This window comes from Grampus griseus, assembly GCF_964374135.1.
Source record: "Grampus griseus genome assembly, chromosome: 12".
NCBI lineage: Eukaryota > Metazoa > Chordata > Mammalia > Artiodactyla > Delphinidae > Grampus > Grampus griseus.
Genome location: NC_139006.1, coordinates 60,526,227 through 60,543,954, shown reverse-complemented (window position 1 = coordinate 60,543,954; position 17,728 = coordinate 60,526,227). Strand labels below are relative to the sequence as shown.

Sequence of the window (17,728 nt, the reverse complement as noted above, 5' to 3'; positions counted from 1 at the left end):
CCCAGTGTGTGTTTTGAAAAGTTAGTCTTTTACTCTTCCATGCTTTGGATGAAAACATGCCCATCTTCTTCATTTTAAGCCATTAATATAAGGTCCCAAGGGTCGAATTTGGATTGTCTTATTAAATTTTCACTGTTCTTCCCTCTCTCCATTTCCTACCTGCTGAACTGGAGAGGAAGTGTGTACACCCATGGAGGAGCCAGTTGGAAGCCTAGGGGATAAATAAATATGACACACAGAGTATATAATGCTCAACTCAAGGAGCTGTCATTCACTTAAATTTTTTACATTGTAACTACAACATTTGGTTCCCCCATGGTCTCTATAAATTGTGCAGTTACCTTTTGTGGCATGAACCTACTCACCCAAGAAGAGAAAGGTTTGCTAAGTCTTGCTGAAAATGCTGACCATCTAGAGTTTCACTGGCCAGGCTAAGGGCCCAATATACCTGTCATATCCCTAGGTTCTCACATAGGGCTGGGCCACAAGGGGCCTTTAATGAATACCCACTGGATGGCTGAGATATACATGCTGCAACAACAACCAAAAAAATGAGTAAATGAGCTATCATGGGCTCTTTGGCTGCTTGAGGCTCACCAACTATTCTATCTTGAAGTCTGGTCTGATCAGTCTGGAAGCAGCGAGCAACATACTTCCTATTAGGGAATTTCATTGCAAAGATAATAAATAGGAAAATACAAGTACATTTCTATTGACCTTTCTATGGGCAGTTCCAGTCCAGTGATGGGGGGATGTAGTTAGAATCTAGTTGTCCCACCATCATCACAAGGTCTTACTTTGTTTTTCTCATTTTGGAAACTATACTGAGGGTTCTTTAATTTAAAAGTCCTTGATTTCCTACCACAGACTCCAGAAGAGCTTTTTAATAGTTTCTTCTCTTTAAAAGGAAAAAGACATTTGTCCCCAAACAGAACATGCCATCGCCAATGGTGAGCCCATGCTCTCATCACCACTCTGCCTGCATCGTGAACTGTGGCTCACCAGCAAGCACCTCTGGGGCCAATGAAGTGAAGGAGAGTTGCTCCCACAAAGCATTCTCAGCCTGCACTGGATACAAAAAGTAAGCTCAAGAAATTGTAGTTTCTTTCCTTGGCCCCTTAGTGGGCCCCAAAGCAGCTATTAGGGAGCATTGGTGCTCCTGGATTTTGTGCTAAACAAACCAATATTTGAACCACAGAAAGGCCGAGCTGGGGCTGGGCTGATCTGCAGGGGCCTCCTTTGTCTGGGGGTTGGAATCATTCCCTGGTTTCTTTTCACTACTCTTCCCCACCCCCAGCTCCTTCCCCTCTCCCAATTCATTCTTTAAGAATTTATCCTGCTGCTTCTTTAACTCAGCATGTGTCTGGGCAGATGTCCAAGAACGCTCCCTTCAACAACGACAACAACAGGAACAGGAAAAAAACCCTCTACTTCAATTCAGTCCTCCCTGCTCTGGCTGGCTCGCCCTCTCCCTCCTGGCTTTTCACAGCTCATGATTGATAATGTCGTCCTTTCTCTCACCCTGGGACTCCACATGCCTTTCTATTGGACAACACAGCCTCTGTGAGGCGACCTGGGAGCCAGCCACTAGGCCCTGGGACCCCCTTGGGGTCCTTTGAGAGATGAAAAAAGGAAGGCCAAAAAGGGCCCTGGATGGGGGCAGGCCCAACAGGTACAAAGTAACTGGAGAGCCAGCCGAGTGGGGTGAGCTTTTGTGTGAGGACCAGGGCCCAGCAGCAGGAAGAGGCTGGGGAGGGGAGGGAGGGGGTCTTTCTGTACCTCCTCGCCAAACATTTTTTGCCTTAGTAAGAAAGGCAATGACACCGATACTCCAAAGGACCAAGTATATTTTGAAACAGTGAAAATGATGCTACCACAACTCTCCTTTTGAACTCTATGGCTTCCCTTGAAATTCCTTGAGAGAAGACATCACATTTTCAATTGCATTCTGTTACAAAAAGATTCAACTAACATTTATTGAGCACCTACTAAATCTCAGATACTATGCTACTTGTTTGCTCATTCACAATGCCACTTAATCCTTGGAACAATAAGGTAGTAGTTACTCCTTACTACCAGATGGGGAAACCGAGGCCCAGAGCAATGAATCCCCTTGTCCTGGATCACACAGCAAATATGCAGCAATGCTGTGGGACTCATACACCCATACATTTTATGCTTTACTCTACTCTTCAGTAAACTTTGAGAAATCAAAGAAAAATTGAATGAGGCACAAAGGAAGGGGCATTATTATTATTTCTAGTATTATTATTTGCACCATCCAGTAAATCTGCATTAAGAAATTTGCATCACCCAGGAAATTAGTTTTTTGCCTTTCTCCTCATGACTGACTTGGAATAAATGGGTCAGATGAGGGCTGCCCCAAAGTTGATGAACCATATTATCTGATTCTACCTTGGAAATGTTTTCTTGAATTTCCAATTCAGTCATATATCCTGTACCTTTCAAGAGGGTCAGTTTGAAAGCCATCTGCTTGATTAGGGTTTCTGTCATTTCTAAAACTGCACTTGAAAATATTTTCTACTATATAAGGGACAACTCTTGTTTAAAGATAATTTCAGAAATATTCTGTGGGTAAATCTGTGCCTTCTGTTAATGAAAATGATTATACAAAAGTTTCCTTTTTTCTTGTAACTTCTAGCAAACTTACAGCCCAAGTTAGTCCCCAGTGTAGATAAACAGAGCCTTAAAGGAGCCAGGTAGCTCCCACTCCTTTTAGGTGTTTCTGCTTTGCTTTTCCCATAATTGTTGAATTTTGTGTTATGCATATAAACCTCTGAAATTCCTTTGGAAAGAGATAAGATATAACTCCCTGATAAGTAAACGACCAGTATATACGTCTATCCCAGGCTGTCATCATAATCTAAAACATCTTATTTTAATGTGCACACCTAGGACAGAGCAGAGTAAGACAGCAAGTTCCTGAATAGAAGTGAAAAAAACAACTCTGTCTGACTTGGTGAGCAACGTGCTTGCAGAGTCTGTACCCCTCTCTCCTAGGAGAGGAGCTGGGAAGCAGCTGACCCAAGTAAGTGAAGGAGACGAACAGTCTTTGTGGAGGACAGTGCAGTCTTCATGGCTCCACCAAGACCAAGACTCCTTTGGCTCCTTTATCTCCCTATGCTGGGGCCTGGGTCCTCACCTACTTTTATAGTTTTCTACCCGCTTTCTTCATCTGCTTTCCTAGACACTCCCTTCCCTTATTGTTGCTCCCTCTTCTTTCTTCCTCCTGCTTCTTCTCTCCCCCTCCCCTTCTTTTTCCCAACTGCCTCAAAAGGACAATACCTTGGGAAAGGAAAAAGGAGAAAGAGACAGCCAAAAGTTATAATTTCTCATTTAGAAAAATAGTTTGCTAGTGTTAAATATTTAATGCATCCTTCAGAAGAAAAGGTAAGGACAAATCCATCAAAATATTATGTTAGACTCTCAGAAATAGAGAAGAGCAATCAAGAAATCCACCAGCAAATACCTCTGGAGCATATATTCTATTGGACGTCCTGGGCTGGTGGGGCAATAGTATTAAAACTAGAAACAAATGTTATTGGAGACCCTTACCTTAGGGAGGATAGAATCTAGTAAGACACGTGTGCCACAGTAAATAGCCACGTAAGTGAATAATACAAAACTCTACATGTGATGTTACATGCAGCAAATGAGCAGGTGCTGGGGCAGAGTGTTCTAGAGAAGATGTGCACCAGCTTCTCGGAGGCAGGATGCACTGAGAGGTGGGCTCAAGGGAGGGAAGGCTTGAGATGAGCACTGAAGGATGGCTGAACTCTGGAGAGGAGTCGAGAAGCATAAGGGAGCTGCAGCCTTAAGATCCACGGTATTGCCACCCATCCCCCACCTATCACCTTCCAAGGCACCATAACTGGTCTTAAGATTAAGGCAGGAGTGAAGGGTGGAACCCAGATGGAATTTGGAGTGAGAATGAGTAATGCCTCCTATCGGGACCCTGGGGAGTCATCTTCTCAGCCCTCTGGGATCACTGCCATGGTTGTTATTAAGCCAAAGTGCTTATACACTAAGATTCATCAAGTATTATTTTGTCTCTTAGATTGAACTAATCCCATACCTAAATGGTGTTCACCACATTGCTCACCTCAAGAACTTACAACAACTAAGCAGTTCGATGAAAGGAAAAGTCAAATCACCTACTTGTGAATCAAGAGGATTATTCTCAAAGATCTTTTTGGTTCTCACATTTATGTTATCTTCCCTTCTAATTCTTTGGCATTTTGGCTAATAAGGATTATTCTTGTTTCTCTTTTGCACAAATGCCTTTGGTCTCAAAAGCAAAGAGTCTGTTTTGAAAGTCTGAACTTCCTTGACCTGAGAATGACTCCTCAGGTAGTGCCGTCTTGCTGCTATAGGATCTAGAATGCCTTTCCATCAGTATGTGATACTTAAGTCCCCAATCGACGTGAGTTCTCATCACAGAGTAAATGTTTTCAGTACCAAACGATAGAGCTAGGAATAAAAAAAAAAAAAAAAAAAAAAAAGCCATCTATGTCTTGCTGAATAAAAGGTGTGTTCTTCATTTATTTATTTTCTTAAAATATAATTGCTATTGCTAGAAAAGGGAGGGAGAAGCTATCACTGGTTTTGTTTTGTTAGGTATTCTCCCTCAGATGCATGGAAGCATGTATCATTTTCATTAATATCACCTGCAAGAAATCTATCCCAGGAATATTTATTTCTTTTTAGCCTATTAAATGCTCTAAGACTTATAGTCTGCCTGATATTTTCTGTAGGCAACAATCTATCTAATGAATAACACATAAGGAGCTAAGCAAAGGTAAATTCTCTTTTCTTTCTATACCCAAACTGAAAACAATTGTTGGTGACTTTGAGCCACATGCATACACGTCCCTGAGGGGAGGACGCACTGGGGACATCTCAATCAGAGACCTAGGCTTTCAAAAAGTGGACAAGCCATTGCCATGCATTACGCCCGAAGGCCACAGTTTCTAGATGTAGCTACTGTCCAGGCAAGTTGAGGTTCAGTTCTTCAGGCTGATACCTATGACCTCTTCAGAGGGGTCAGCAGGAGAGGGAGGCCAGGTGCAGAGCAGGGGTGGAGACGTGTGTTGCAAAGACAGGATTGCAGTCTAGTGTCCCAACCTTAACACCAAACCCCTTTTCCACAGCAGGTGGTGAATTCTGAAAGGAATTTGGGGATGAATAGCTAAAGAATTTTAAGACCCTTTATTCTCTCACATTTTGATTGGAACTTGTTAGCTAGTCAGTGGTTAAATATCAACTGACAATGATTTTAGAAGGCAAATTTCAATTGATGAATATTTAGGTGAAAGATGCTGTTAGATGCTATGAAGATACGCTAGAAGAGAGAGAAGGGGAGACAACATGATTATTACGCTCAGGAAATTCTAATTTCCCAGATGCTACCTGGACTGCCTGATGATGACGGAGTTGGGATTAGATAGCCTGAGGTTAAGTAACTCTCTTCCCACACTCCCTAAGGGAAGGATGGGGCTGCTGAGTCAAACGAAAGGGCCACAAATGGAGAAAGCAAACTTCCTCCCCAAATCAGTCATGCTCCAACCTGGACTATTCTATTCTGCAAAGCAGAAGTCACTGTTGTACTAATAAATGCAGTGACTCAGTCAACAAACAGTGATTGAACACTTATGAGAAAATCAAAGGAAAAAAGGAAGAGATAAGGGAGAATTTAATCAGAAGAGAGGGATATCCTTCACCTATCTCTTCTGCCTTTCTGCTCTACACAGAGCCACTTCCTGAAGAAGCTATGCTGCTACAGATGTGGGGTATGGCTCCCCCAGGCAGGTGTTCCTAGTTATGGACAGCACACAAGTCCCCAAATACACCAAGGGGATCCATGCCCTGGCTATCCTGCTCTGATTCTGTAGAGACTGAACACTGACCTCTGCTTCACCATTTCCACCCACGGTTCTCCTCTGCCTACTGGAGTGAGAGACCGAGTAGTCAGTCTGTTTCAGTACATTCAACAATGCTACAAGCACTATTTAACACTGAGCCATACATCAGGGATGGGGAATAGGACGGGGCAATCCAAAGCCTCTCAGAAGCCAGGGAAGAAGAGAGACAGGTGCATAAACAGGAAGCATGAAATGGGGCAAATGCTCTGTTAGAAGGATACCTAAAGGAGCATGGGACCAGCTACAGGTGAGGGAACAACTCTTCTTCTCCGAAAAAAGGGTGATATTTGAGCTTGGAAAGTCTCTGGACAGGCCGATTTTGAAAGATCACTCGAGGCAGGAGCATTGCACAGGGGCATAGAAGGACAAAGAAAGTTTAAGGAAATTCAGGAGACTGCTGTGACCAGAATACCAGGTGCAATAGAAAGAAAGATGGGTCAGACTGTGAAGAGCTTGGATTGTGCCTCCCAGAGTCTGGATTTTATTCTGTGGGTGGCAGGGAGCTGGCAGAGGCTTGCTTTTAAGCAATGCCTTGCAGAGAAGGAGTTAATGTTCTGATTTTGTACATGAAAACAATTGTAGCACAAAGAGATTTTGCCTGAGGCCATTCAGTCAGTGAGGTCTGGAACATAGGTCTCCCTACCCCCAACCCAGACTGCTTTCCACCAACACAGGCTGTTTCCAGAGTCAATATATCTTTGTGGGAAGCAATATATCTTTTTGGACATCCTGTGGGAAGCAGAATCCTTACCTGCCAATAAGAAATTGTAATCCTCTCTTTCAGTGAAAGGAAATGTTACTTTGATGGCTCCCAAGTTATCATGTATACATTTCTATCAAGTCACTTAACCAGGATGTCACTGTGACTAGTTACCCACCTGCCTTTCTGCACTAAATTGTGAGCTCCTTGCAATCGGGGACTGTAGCTTCAGTCAGTCCTTCAGACAGGTGTTAACTGAGTAACGTCCATGTGCCAGGCACTGTGCTGGCCACAGGGTAGTCCATTGCAGGTGAACTGGACATGGCTTCTGCTTACCATGCAGAGACAAGTCTGGAGTCATTCCATCTGTGCACCTTCGGTGCCTACACTCAGGGCTGACACTCCAATACGGTGTGCAAATGACAGCGTGAGCAGAGCTGCTTGTGCTGCATTATTTTCCCCCAAATACCATGGAGGTTTTCCTGAAGTTGTGCCCTGTGTGCTCACAGCTTGTAAAGGGAAAAAGGAGCCTAAGTTTCAGCCCCTGTACACCCCTCCACTCAGAAACACCAGACTTAGGACAGAGGCACGCACACCAGGCCGGACTCCACAGTTCTAGGCCAGATAGAGGATGAGCAGGTGCCAGAATGCTCAGGGTTTGGTGGCCAGGAAAGCACCCCGTCAGAAGCTGCAAGAGTTAGGAAACTAAGGGGGCGAGGCCTTCCGCTGCCTTCTAGGGTCCTCCCCCGGTACATTTATAATTCTCAACTATCTTGTGCGATTAAGGAAGAAACTAAAGCCCTGAAACAGGAAAACCACTAGGCTGTAGGTTCAGCTTTGGACTCCAGAACCCAAGCTCCAGCCATGTTACTGCCCGCCCGCCACGTGGCGCTCAGCTGGGTGGCTCTGAGCCCAGCCTGGACTGGCCTGGTGAGAAATGTTCTCCTGCTGAGGAGGCCAGAAAGAGCCGCCTGTGACTGCTGCCACACCCCCATGAACCAGCCAGCCTCCTTAAGCCTCTGGACTGGCAGGCCTGGTCCAGCTTCCAGCTGCCTGCTCAACCCACCACCAGCAGCAAGCAACATGTACACCAAGGGCAGTAGTTTTTGTCAAAGAATGATCCTGTATGCCCTAACCTGGCTGTGGGTCCTTAACTTTTGCTGCTGCTTGGGGATCATTATAATTTGTCTTGTTCCCAAGGGAACAAGTAGGTTGCAAGCAGTCCTACTGCATTCTGGAAGAATCATTATCAATGGAAATTCTTAGCATCCACTTGCTGACTGCTGGCTGTACTTTAACCCTATGACAGCATTATCACCTGAGCCAAAGTTGAACAAGACAGTTGCCCCATGCATGTCCTCCGTGTGAACATGAAAACATGCTTCATTATGGGGTTGTGAAAAAACACTGGATTCCCAGTACAAGGTTCTGGGTGGAAGACTCACTTCTGCTTCCGCCACAGAACCTTGAGCAGGTTATTGACCTCTGGGGCCCTAGTCCCTACAGTAACACAGGGGTGCCCTCTGCCCCCATTTGGGAGGTTGTACCGATGAAGTGAGAGACAAAGCTTCCGTTTCTGTCTGCACCTCCATCTACTTCCAAAAATGTGTGACTGTCTGCAATGAAGGAAACATATACAGTAAGACTTACTATAAAAAGAAATGATCCAATGCTTTGTAGAGGAAGGATGAGAAGGAAAGAAGCACACCCATACTCTCAGCTGACGGACTAGTAGGGAAGCATTCAGAAGTTCTGATGGGAGAGGGGATCAGCGGTGGGTACATCTGGTGCTTGGTATCGCTGCTCAGAGGAAACCAGGTGATCACCCACCCCCACCTAAAGGGGCATTTTGATTTGTCTTTTGAAAACCAACAAGACACATTTACCAAGTGAAAAAGGAAAGTCTACTCCCACTCTCAAGTATCTGTCCTAATGAAACAATCCCAGAAATAAAAAGCTACATAAAAATTGCTCAACTGCTTTCAAAAGTCCAATAACAGCAGACTATTAAAATATATTATACACACACACACACACACACACACACACACACACACATATAGTCACTCAGTGAAATATTATCCGTTCACTAAAATTGAGAAGAAAACATGGAAAAGTATTTGTGACAATGTTAAGTGAAAGCAAATGCAAATAGATATAAACAATGATTAGATCGCCGCAGGGTTTTTTCACAGAGATGGATGGCAGAGAGGAGCATTCTAAGAACTGAACATAATCCTGTTAGGCTGGTGAGATTGTGTGTGTGTGTGTGTGTGTTTCTTTTCATGCAAAGAAATCTCAAAATGTTTTTACAAATGTTTTTGTGAAGACAGCTAATATCAAAGAAGTAATAGTTCACGCTTCTGAGCTCTCTGTAGGCCACCTTTAACTTTGCAAAAGGTAGGCAGGTATGATATCAATCTTTCTTAAAAGTGGCTATTGTTACTGGGGGATGGGAGTAGGGGTTAAGACACTCAACAAGCCCCACTAAGGACACTTGTGGCCTTAGCAACCTTTGGTTACTACCCCAAGGGCCATGGGCACTAGTTTTAAACCTAAGGAGTCTATGCATCAGAGTTGAGAGCTCACTCCTTTGAGAGTCTTGATTCAGTGCCGCCTGACCTGGCCGAAGTCACTTCCCAGCTCCTGCCTCACTTCCTCATCTGCAAAACAAGGGCTTGAGATCAACAAATTCTGAAGTCCTTCTCTTTTCTAAGGATCAGTGACTTTATGATTCTCTGAATCTCCAACAGAAAAAATTCATTTTTATAAGTGAAATCCTTTATAATAAAATATCTCTACAGTAAAAAAAGAATTTTGCTTCTCAAAAGTCAACCACAGACTAACAAAAGAGTGTGAATGTGGAGTTAGACAAAGGTTTGAATCTGATTTGCCACTTCCCAGATGTTTACACTCTTTTAGGAAATCAATCAATCTTGCTGTAAAAGAGAATCAAATGTGATAATTTATGAAACTCCACACTGATGCTGAGTGGCCAGAAACACAGGTTAAAACTATATTCAAGCCAAATGGCAAATACATAACAAAATATATGTCATATACAATAATCTGTCTATTTTTGGAAGATTCCAAGATACTCTGAAAGGTTGTATATTTCCAAGAACTATAAGAGCCAGATTTCTCAGATTTTGCTTGGTACATGTGTCTTGTTGGTTTTCAAAAAACTTTCTCAGGTCACATAACCTAACTGCCCATTGTCACCATGAAGACACACATGTCTGGGTTTCTGTTTGGAAAGTGTGGCCACCCATAGTGCACCTCCTGGTTTGACTGAGACCCATGTTCATCCCAGACCAAGAAGCCGCTCTAATTTTAAAGAGTGTTCACGGTCACCTAACCCTAACCCTAACCCTAACCCTAACCTTAACCTTAACCACTAGGGTACAACACTCAAGTGCCACGCTCATTATTTGGTCAGATTCTTGCCTGAGTTCTGCACTAGGAAGGTCTAATGGGCAAAGACACAGACTGGATATTATATTTCTGAGACCCCAATATTTAACCATGTGACCTTAGGGAAGTCATTTGCCCAGTCTGGGCTACAGCTGTCTGGTGAGGGGGCTGGTCTGGAATGTGATTAAGGCTTCAGCTTTCAAATGCAGTGCATCTCTGTGAGCAGCTGGCACTCTTAGTAAAGTCTCTTAGTAAATGCTTTGGTTCTACCTTCATTTCTACATGAAGTCATTTGGATCCACGGCCTCTTGGTTTACCCTCAATGGTGTAGCTGGTCTGCTGCTGCTGTGCAGATCTGCTTCCTGTCAACTAAGGGAACACACAAGATAAACCTGGAGGTCCCTGTGTGCTATCTGGATTTAACCCAGGGGGCAATATTATCATCTGACCCCAAAAAGAACAAGCTCCAGAAGATCATCCATTCCCTTAAATCAGTGGCTGGATCCATGTTTAATGCATTCTTGTCAACTAAGAGCGAGACACACAGTATTCTGGGTCAGAAAGAGGCAAACAGACCCATGGAGGAGGAAGGGAGGTACAGAAAGTGACAAATTTGAAAGGTATTTTAAAAAAATTCTAAGTGCTTCTTTGTTAAAACTGGAATCCAGAAGAATAAAAATTTAAAGGAGGGGGCTTCCCTGGTGGCGCTGTGGTTGAGAGTCCGCCTGTCGATGCAGGGGATGCAGGTTCGTGCCCCAATCCGGGAAGATCCCACATGCCGCAGAGCGGCTGGGCCCGTGAGCCATGGCCGCTGAGTCTGCGCATCCGGAGCCTGTGCTCCGCAACGGGAGGGGCCGCAACAGTGAGAGGCCCACGTACCGCAAAAAAAAAAAAAAAAAAAAATTAAAGGAGGGGACAATACGAGGTGATGAACTGAGGTATCCTATTCCACTGAACACAGGCCTCTGACAGGTTATAAAAACAGGCAGCTAAAGCCTCATTCGTGGAGAATCTGTACCTCTTCTCTTTCCAATGCTCTGATGTTTAGAGAAGGGGCTTGGGTCCTGTTGATAACTGGACATCAATGGGAAATGTCCCTTCTAGTAAAGGCAGGCATAGAGGTACCACTGAGTTAGAAAACTCACCACTGGCCTTTTCCAGAGTCTGGCCAGCCTCCACTCCCACCCACACCCCAGCCCTGCCCTTGTGGGTTCCCTACCTCTCCCCTCCAGCACCTTTGCCCTTCAGCCAGCTGCGGACCTCTCCCTGTATTTTCCCAAGATAGGCTTCACAACTGCCCCTCCAGCTGGTCCCTGGATCCTTCCTGAGTATTTGCATTTTAGCCCTACTTGCACCTGCTATACAGACCCTGCCCCTCTCTCCCTGCTCAGGGGTCTGCCCTAATCCCCCTCCCACCCATTAGCAGATTCTCAGGCAGATGATGCCACAGAATGAAAAAGGCCATTGAAGGCTGCAATTCTCCTGCCTGCTTGCCCTGCCTGTCCTGTTCTGGTTTTTGTAGAAAGCTCCCTGGGAGCCTCTCCCTCCCCACTCTCTCCTCCCTCCAGGCTTCTTCTCTCACCTGCTGTCCCTTGGTTCCCAGGCTCTCTACTGTTTCTCTAATTTGTTTATTGATTTGGGGAATCAAATCACCTTTGTTCAGGCAAAGAAACAGCCTGGTGTTACAGAAGACACATTCATTTGGAATCAGGAAAGCTGTATTAGACACAGACTCAGGACATAGGGCTGGGAGGGTCCTCCAAGATCATCTCCTTCAAGCTTGCCATTTCACAGATGAAGAACCAGAAGGTCCAGAGAGGCTACAGTTTCCTTGTCACTGGGTATCTGTGTGTCCTTAGGCTGTCATTTTGCCTATCTCAGTTTCAGTTTCCTCATCTGCCTGGCAACAGAAACAACATGTTTCAACTTCAAAGGCCATCTTAAAGATGGTAATTGTGTTGGTTGACCCTAGCAGTAAATGTGTAACCTTGACTCCATCCTCATCCTTAACACAGGGGTTCTATCTAACAGGTGGAGTCTACCCTGCTGACTCCATGGACCTTCAGGGACAATGAAACAAGAGAGAACCATAAACTAGAAGGCACCACATGCACAAATCACACAGAGATATTAAACACTGGTATTAGTAGGTACCAAAAAGTAGTGTCAACCATAACAACAACAACCAAAAAATGATAATTATGGGAGGTGAAAGATGTGTTAACTAACCTTATTGTGTTAAATTAAACATTTCACAATATATACATGTATTGAATCATCACATCGTACACCTTAAACTTAATGTATATGTCAATTATATCTTGATACAACTGAAAGAAAAAAGAAGTAGTGTCAAAAGTCTTCAGATTTCTGGAACCCCAACACCAAGAAAATGACCAAAGTAAACAGCAGCAATAGAGGGGACTGGTAGAATGAATCTTATTGGAGATCCCAAATATCTATTGCCCATTTTTCCTTTCCTTGCCCCTGGGAAGTAGATATAGACTCCCTCCTACGGCACTCCATTTTCAAACCCAACTCCTAAAGTTCAATTCAAAAATCTCTAAATTCTGAAGTCCTGATGGATTTCACCATACAGTTTAATGTTAGATTGTGTATGGTCTAATTCTGTCTCCTCAACGAGAGAGATGAATGTTTTTTTTTTTGGCCGTGACTCACGACTTGTGGGATCTTAGTTCCCTGACCAGGGATCGAACCCAGGCCCACGGCAGTGAAAGCACACAGTCCTAACCACTGGACTGCCAGGGAAGTCCCGAGATGAATCCTTAAGGGTGGGAACTATATTTTTCTTCATTATCCTTTGTTGCTCAACATGCACTGGGCATATAGTAAGAGCTTAGTAAATATCAGTTAGTAGCTTGATTTCTGAACTGAAGAGAGAACAGGAATCCAAGTCTACACTGAGCTCCTGGCACCGTATGTGTCAGGCCCAACAGCTCCACATCTTCCCACCCAGTCCTCCCCGCCCAGCAATATGTTTATGACACGAGAGTCAGTAACATGGCCCAATTTATGAGATTCCAACTGACACTAAATACAGCTAAACAGAATTCAAAGACCCTGAATTCCACATACTTCATGTTCACAGCCACCTCCACACACCTGTGTTCATGCTATTTCACCAACCAGGAAAGCCTCCTCTCCAAATCTGATTACCAAATACAATCCAATTTTTTAAAAATCTGCTCGAATTCTGACCTCCTGGAACACCATGTACAGCTGCATGAGTTGTGCACTACCCGACATAGGAGGCCACAGTTCACAATGCAGCAAGCTTGCATCCATCCCTGAAGCCTTAAGTACTTCTGCTCACATGGATCTCTGACTTTAAAGGATTTACCATGTGGGTCCCCTAATCAAACATTCAATTAAGTAGGAAGGGAATTTTCTTTAGCCTCTGCTTACTGCTGGAAGCTCCTACTTCCTAGGCCACCTAAAATTTGTCATCATTTAAGCCAACAATATTTCTGCTTTGCCAATTTTGGATGTTTGAGAAGCCATAGATAACTTTCCCCCTATTTATTGTAATAAATTCTACTTTAAGGAATCAGCAGCATTTGACTAGGCCCTTGGGCTTGGCCTTTTATTCGATTTGCTTCTGATTCCCTTGGGCCAGAGCTCCTCCCAACCCCACACAGCAACCTCCACTTCTATATCCCCCACCACCTTAAGCCTGCAGAGGAAGGAAATCTATCCTTTTCCTCCATCACTCTGCCTCTTCCTCCCTACCTCAACCCAGAAGGACAAATGCAAGATTTATGACTGAATAAAAAACAGAAGCCTTACAGCTAGTGTCTCAATGTAACTTCTTCCAGAACCCAGACACGTAGGGAGGGTTGAATCCAAGGTCTGCACCAAAGAGGGAAAGCAGAGTGGGATTAAGGAATGAGGGAGAAGAAAGCGAGGACACACAAAGTCTGGGCTGGACTTTATGACTTGGGACAAGCCTTAGTTCCAGAGAAAAGTCATGCTATCTTCAGTTCAGCATCTCTTCCAGGTAATTTTTCCCTGTGTTCTGGGGACGAAGAAATGACTTACAGTCTGGGTAGTCTAACCATGATGTAATCTGAAGACAAGAGTTGCTCCTACGTGCCCCTCCATCTCCACATCACTAGAACCCCAATTCACAGCAACTCCAAGAGGCAGGGTTGTCCTCCCTCACTTTACATATACGGAAACAAAAGCTTGAAGACTTTCTGTTCTCAGCCAGAGACTGTGAAGTACAGCTGAAAACTCAAGTCTGAGAGGCTCTGAAGTCATTTCCTTTTTACTTTAGTCTGTGGTCAAATGCTTTATTTTCTTGATCATCCAGAGAATTTACTGTCAAAGCCATCATCTTTGAATTTTTGAATATCATTTGAATGTTTACTATTTTGGATAAAGAACCTGCTTCCCCACGCAAAGGGCAAGATTCCTGAGGGCAGGAAACAGGTCACACCGGGTATATCTTCAGAGGCACTCAGTTAGGCCCTCTGTTAAATTCGCTGCCTGATTTCATTAGGCCAGAGCACCTCTCCACACACTGCAACCTCCGTTTCCACCACAACGACCTCGCATTCGGTGTAGGTTTTGCACAAAGCAGGTTCTTGGTATAGTTTCATAGAACTTTGCCCAAATCAAATAAGTGAGAAGAAGCTTCTGGAAGATTCTATCCTCTGCTTTTCAGGTGAGGTTCTCTGACCACCTTCTCTGTTCTAACTTGCCCACCTTTCCCTACACTCCAACTGGGTTAGGTGCTCCTTCTCTATTCCTCCAGCCCTTGCCTCAACTATAGACCACATCCTCAGGTGACATTTGGCCTCCATCTCCCATTAGGCTGGGAGTTCCTGGAGGGCAGGAAGCCTTGTCCTTACTCATCACTGTATTTCCAACCTATAGGACTTGCTAAATTTAGCATTTCATCAATGGTGTTTGTGAACTCAATACAGGAGCTGGACCAAAGGACTTATAAATCTGGCCTGGCAGACAGGGCCACCAGCACTATTCTAACACCCCCACAAATTTGGGGCCCCAGTCCAAAAACAGATGTGGTCTATTAGGGTATCAGCTCTCAGAGGACTCTGAGTTTATGACTCAAAACTTGCATCTGCAGAGCCTTGCACAGTGTCTGGCACACTCTACAGAATGATTGTGTATGTGGAATAAATTAATTACTGAATTCAAACTGGATCAATTCCCATACATTCCCTCTTTCCTCAGAAGGCAAAGCTGTGTAAGTTTCCCTTTTTAATGATTGGCAAAGTCATAGAAATTCAGAGCCTGATGGAGATGGGGAGCTGATTCAAATTTTTCATTTATACATGGGAACTCTGAGGTCCAAGATCTCACAGAAGGCCTCCTACTCTCAGTCTAGCATGCACTCAACTCTGTCACTCTGCTGCACTTTGCAGGAAACCCAAGAGCTGTGAGGCCTATGGCTGAGCCACAAGACTCTTGGCTTCTTTCTTTCCATCTCTGTCCAGCACTTGTCTCTCGATAGTGAGGAGAGTTTCCTCTAGGAAAAAGGTAGAGAAAAAAGCCTTTCTTCTTCCCAGTTAGAAGCCAGAAGCTTCTTCTGTCCTCTGACATTCCAGGAGAGGATCCATCTTCATATGGTATCTTCCAATGGTACTGCCTCTATTTCAAAGACAATCTTCATGAAAGGACACAGACACAGAATGGACTGTTGAACTTGAGTTTTGTTTGACTGTAGAACATCAATGGAAAAGGACTCTCAGAGAAAGAATTTAGTGCCTTCCTCCCCTTTTACAGCCTGTTTCCTCTCTGCTCTATGGATAACTGACACTCAAAATGAACATGTCATTAACATGGGCCCAAAGAGACCTCTTAGAGTCACCTATTGTTAATGCCACAGAAGCGACAATCTTGGCACCACCCCTGGACTGTGGGGTTTTCCCATTAAAGAAAACAATTTTCAAACTAGAGAAAGCCTAGACCTGCTGGAGTGTGGCATTCCCTCCTCTCTAAGGCTCTCATCCAATCAAAAATGCTTAGAAACACTGCCCACTACTTGTCATTTTCCAGCTCACATGTTGGAATCATCCCAGCTCACATCTAGAAATTTGATTTTCAAGGTGTCGGTAGGAGGTGATTCAATGTACAACTGGGGAATAGCCATCAGTGTTGCCACAAAAGAGGCAACCACCCAGAGTCCAAGAAAAGGTGCTCTGCCGGGGCACCATTCAAGTGGACGGCACACCATGCCAGGCTGATGTGCACAAATATCTCAAACACAATGATGGGGAGAGTAAAATGTAGTGTTCATTTAATAAAATAATTTACCCACGATAGCTTGAGAGACCATTTCCTCTCATTCAGCTATTTTCTACAGAAATCAGGGAGCACTAACAATCAATCAGAACTCTAGCCAAATCATAGATATCCAAACAGCCCCTGTGTATCAATAAAAAATTATTGAATTTGAAAAAAATGAATTTATTCAAGCATTTTTAGGAATGAGACCACTATCACTATGGCACAGGGCATAACCTCTGAAGGTGTGTGTGTGTGCGCATGTGTGTGTGTTTGTGTTGTGTATGCCACGGGGAAGGAGGGGTTGGGGGAGAGAGGCAAAGAGGGATGTCTGTAGAGGCTTATGCAGAGGTTTCCTCCCATGAGCTCCAGAGCGACACTGCCCTGCATTCTCTGTGTCTCCCATAGTCCTGAACTCCACGAGACCTGAGACTGGTGATGGGGCAGCTGCTCAGGCCACCAGTCCAATACACTTGGGCCTACTGGAGCTTATTTCTACAGGGAACAAGGTCACGCTGTTATTCTCCGGTGAACCAGTATGTTGTCCTGTTCAGAAAAGCTGCCACACCCATCTATAGGAGCATGAATAAGCCGACAGCCTCCCTGACTATGCCAGCACTTGGGCCAGTTGCCCTAAGAATCCCCATCCTTGTTGGGACCCCCACTGACAGATTGTAGTTGGAGGCCTCTTGTGGACACTGAGTCATGATAGGTTTGTACCCCCATATGGTGGCATGTGCTGCGGTGTTGCTTTAATCTCCTCATGGTAGAGGGAAGAAAGACAGAGGCTGACATTCAGTGTCAATGCAAAAGTTTAACTGCAACTTTAAATAAAATTAATTTCTGCCCCCATATTTCCTTAGGTCTGTTGGTATCTTCAGCAGTCATGGTAAACACTGTATTCCAAAAATACAAGTTCTACCTGGTAACAAGTCTTCCAAACCCAGGTGGGTAGAGGTCAGTCATAGCCACATGACTGTACTAAGAAGGAGGGAAGATAATGGTCAGCCCTACAGGAAACCCATAACTGTTTTTTTCAACCAGCACAAATATTTCACTATTTTCATTGGTGTCTCCCTCCTTTTGCAGAGCATGTGAGGTAGTGCCACAAGGACATACATAAGATAGTGCATGTGCATATGCACACGTGTATGTGTGAACACGTGTGTATGCATGCATGCGTGTTTATTGAAACATCTCAGCCTGGAGGAATGTTCAGAGAGTGATGGAGCTAGACAGGTGCATGGGACAGGGTTGCAGCCTAGAAAATCTTGCCAGACTGGTTTTGTCTCTTTACAAGTAAGTGAATTATGTTATGCTTTCAAAGAATTGAAAATTTAAGATCTGGTCTAAAATTGTCTGCAAAAGACAGAATTGTTTTCAAGAAATCTGGGTTCAA

The 17,728-nt window shown here is 44.3% G+C and overlaps 1 protein-coding gene across 2 annotated transcripts in view; it reads right to left on the bottom strand.

Moving 5' to 3' along the window:
* SETBP1 (SET binding protein 1) overlaps positions 1–17,728 on the bottom strand; it is a 372,459-nt gene that overhangs the window by 224,447 nt on the left and 130,284 nt on the right. The window lies entirely within an intron of this gene.